This window comes from Palaemon carinicauda, chromosome 29 (genome assembly GCF_036898095.1).
Source record: "Palaemon carinicauda isolate YSFRI2023 chromosome 29, ASM3689809v2, whole genome shotgun sequence".
NCBI lineage: Eukaryota > Metazoa > Arthropoda > Malacostraca > Decapoda > Palaemonidae > Palaemon > Palaemon carinicauda.
In genome coordinates, this window is record NC_090753.1 from 43,246,878 (window position 1) to 43,251,647 (window position 4,770).

The window sequence follows — 4,770 nt, forward strand, 5'->3', positions numbered from 1 at the left end:
CACACATATATATATATATATATATATATATATATATATATATATATATGTGTGTGTATATGCATATATATATATATATATATATATATATATATATATACATACATATATATGTATGTATATATATATATATATATATATATATATATATATATACATATATAATTATATATATATATATACATATATATATATATATATATATATATATATATATATATATATATATATAAATGTGTGTATATATATATTCATATATATATGAATATATATATACACACATTTATATATATATATATATATATATATATATATATATATATATATATATATATATATATATATATATATATATATATATATATATACCTGCTGATCAGAGTCGCTGGAAGGAATTAACTTTATGATAATTGCTTTTTGTCGGTCAAAGAATCGAACCTTGACCAAGGATTTTTGTGTGTATATGTGTACATGTATCTCCATACACATATACAGTACATGATCTGGGGAAAAAATAACCTTTGGTATAACATAAGAACTTATGTTCCCTTTGACCGTCGTTCGCTCCGCACATAAATTCATATACCCCATGGTAAACTGACGTAAACAACTTCTGGTCCTTTCCCTTCCTCTATGGAGTTTTTATTGTAATGTCGGATGGTAAGCATAAAGAGGCAACGTATGTCTTTCGTTGCTGTGCAAAGAGATAACCGTTTATGCTCCGCTCGTAAACGCGTCGTTGGGTTCCATCGAAGGGAACTCTCTGGATCCTGTCATTGTTTAAGTTTTTTTTTTTTTTTTTTTTTTTTTCGAATAAAGAATTGCTTCGTAATGACTGATATGTAAGTTTTGTGGAGAGCTTTTCCGATATTCAGGCTATCTTTTTATTATTTTAATGAATTTAATAAATCTTTGGGAACCAATTACAAGTCTGATTTGTAGATAGGCATGAGCAAAACACATTTTAGAAGCAAATCCCTTTAATAAAAAATCAAAGTAAAAATGAGTCTATTGTCTTTCAATATAGAACCCCACAAAGGTATTCTGCTCAACATGCTTAGTCTGGATAGAAAATATAATTAAGTCGAGACTAAATCTGCAAATAGTTGAAGATAAAGAAGAGGAAGAAGAAGAAACAGAAGAAGAAGAAGAAAAAGAAGAAGAAGAGAACAATGAACAGGATATGTGTAAGGATGCAGAAGAAATCATTGATATAACCTATGATGCCATCCAACAACATACTTATGAAGAAATAAATTACCAGATGGAAACAAATAATAGACCCAAGAGACTCTACCCGGACCTACATAATTTTAGGGAAGAGCAAGAACAAGAAAAAATAGAAAAGAAGGATATAGTCTGCAATATGCTGAAAAGAGGGAATTGCAGATTTGGCGAAAGATGCTACTACAAGCATCCAAAGATATGCCATAATTATGAAATATATGGTAAATGTGCGTATTTAGACGGATATGGAGACGAATGCAGAGATCTCCATCCAAAAATATGCAAAAACCTAAAAGAAGGAAAAGGATGCATTTACAACAAAAAATGTCGATATATGCATCCTGCAACCATGAATGAAAGTAAGAAAACTCAGCAAACTGAAAAGAAAAATGAAAGCAAAAAAGAAACAAAAAAGCAGGCCGTGTATATACCGCGCTTTGAACCAAGAGCCCCAAGATATGAGGCCTTTCAACCTAAACCGGCACATGTAGAACCCAACTACAAAGAATGCATCTATAATGCCAGGGGTTGGTGCAGATATGGGGACAGTTGCAGGTATACACACACAAATAAATATGAAGGCGAAAGAGCAAATATAATAGAAAAGTTGGATTTTTTAATGGCAGAATTCCGGGAAATGAAGAAAAGAACATCATATCAGAACAGGAAGGAAGCATGGGAGAATCCATATTATTACCAATATTAAATAATGGGGATGAAACACAAACCATAATAGTAATGAATGCACAGGGTTTAGTCACGAGTAACTCTAAAAGGAAAATAGAGTTCTTAGAAGAACTAACCCAAATTGAAAAAATAGATATATTAAATATAAGTGAAACATGGTATTCCCAAGAGACTGGCAGTGATGACCAGATAAAGGGTTTCCAAACTTATAGATCAGACAGAAAAAATAGGAATCAAGGGGGAACCGCAATATATGGAAGAGACATAAATCAAGGAAAAGTATGTGAAAAATACAGCAACACAGAATGTGAATTGATTGCGGTAGAATTTGAATTTGAAAAACTAATGAATATTGTAGTTTACAGACCCCCAAACACTAAGGAGTTTGACATAATAATAGAAAAAATAGATGGTATATGTAGAAACCATAAAGACTGGAATATACTCCTATCCGGAGATTTTAACTTTCCTTTCGTGGATTGGAAAGAACGGATAGAAGAAAGTGGTTGTATGTATACATATAAAAAAGATAGTAATAGTAGCGCAGAAGATAAGAGGCAATTTGAAAAGCTTCAAGATATGCTATTAGAACATAATATGCAACAAATAAACCACATTCCAACAAGAAAGGAAAATGTCCTAGATCTAGTATTTGTGAATGAGGTGAATTATGTTAAAGAAATAATAGTGTATAACACGGGAATTTCAGACCACAATGTCATAGAATTGATAGTTCATTCCAAAGCAAGTGATCACAGAATTAATAAAAACACAAAACTTTGGGAAGGATATGGAAAATATAACTTTTACAGTAAGAATATAAAATGGTCAGAAATAAATGAAGAACTGGATAAAGAATGGAAAAATGTATTTATAAGTGATAATATACAGGTAAATACGGATATACTGTACAAAATACTGGAGAAAATTGTTGAAAAATATGTACCGAAAAAAAACAATAAACAAAAGACGTGCATACCAAGAGACAGAAGGATCTTATTTCAGAAAATTAAAAAGTGGAAGAAAAATCTTGCAAAAGAAAAAAATGTGTGGAAAATGAGGGAAATAAAATGTAAGATAGAAAATGCAGAACAAAAGATTATACAGTCGAAAGAAAATGAAAAAAGGGACTTAGAAGAAAGGACACTTCAAAATATAAAAAGAAACCCCAAAGTACTTTACTCCTATGCAAAAAAGATGAATAAAAGGAGAATAGAAATAGGCCCTCTAAGAATTGAAGGACGGCTAACGAATGAAAAAAAGGAAATATGCAACATATTAGCAGAAAAATATAAGAGTGAGTTCACGCCAAGAATTGCGAATGAGAATAATGAAACAGAAATGAGAGAAGAAAATGTTGAATATCTAACGGATATAGATATTAATGAAGCAGATATTGTCACGGCTATAAACGAAATTAAAAATGGATCGGCAGCCGGACCAGATGGAGTTCCAGCGATTTTGTTAAAAAAAACTGCAAACACTATCGCGAAGCCACTTGCAATACTGCTAAGACAGAGTATAGATATGAGCGAGATATATGTTAAACATAAATTAGCTTATATAACCCCTATCTTCAAAAGTGGATCAAGACTAGAGGCAAGCAATTATAGACCTGTTAGTCTAACATCACATATTATGAAAGTGTATGAGAGGGTAATAAAAAAGAAAATAATGAACCATTTGGTCAAAAATAATTTGTTTAATATGGGTCAACACGGTTTCGTACCTGGAAAAAGTACACAGACCCAACTGATAGCTCACTATGAAAACATATACAATAATATGATATATGAAAAAGACACAGATGTGATCTATCTAGATTTTGCAAAAGCCTTTGACAAGGTAGACCATAACATATTGGAGAAAAAAATGAGAAAGCATAATATTGTGGGAAAGATAGGAAAATGGGTAAAAGAATTCCTGCAAAACAGAAAACAGATAGTGGTTGCAAATGACGAGAAATCAGATGAAGCTCAGGTAATATCTGGTGTGCCCCAAGGTACGGTATTAGCTGCACTGCTATTTGTTATTATGATCTCAGACATAGACTGTGATGTTGAAAACTCCGTAGTGAGAAGTTTCGCCGATGACACAAGAATAAGTAGAGAAATTACTTGTGATGAAGATAGGAACTCACTACAAAGAGATCTAAACAAAATATATGAATGGGCGGAGATAAATAGGATGGTATTTAACTCCGATAAATTTGAATCAATAAATTATGGAAACAGAGAAGGAATGGTGTATGCATACAAGGGACCTAATAATGAGACAATCACAAACAAGGAAGCAATTAAAGACCTTGGTGTAATTTTAAATAGGAATATGTTATGCAACGACCAAATAGCAACACTGTTGGCTAAATGTAAAGCAAAAATGGGAATGTTATTCAGACACTTTAAAACAAGAAAAGCTGAACACATGATTATGCTTTACAAAACTTATGTGCGTAGTACACTCGAGTACTGCAATGTGATATGGTACCCACACTACCAAAAGGATATTGCGCAAATAGAGAGTGTACAAAGGTCCTATACTGCTAGAATAGAAGAAGTTAAGGACCTTGATTACTGGGAAAGACTGCAATTTTTAAAACTATACAGTCTAGAAAGGAGAAGAGAACGCTACATGATAATACAAGCATGGAAGCAAATAGAAGGAATTGCTGAAAACATCATGGAGCTTAAAGTATCAGAAAGAGCAAGCCGAGGTAGATTAATAGTGCCAAAAAGCATTCCAGGTAAACTGAGAAAGGCGCACAGGACATTAATCCACAACGCACCAGCATCGATAATGCAGCGACTATTTAATGGGCTGCCAGCTCATCTAAGAAACATATCAGGAGTGAGCGTA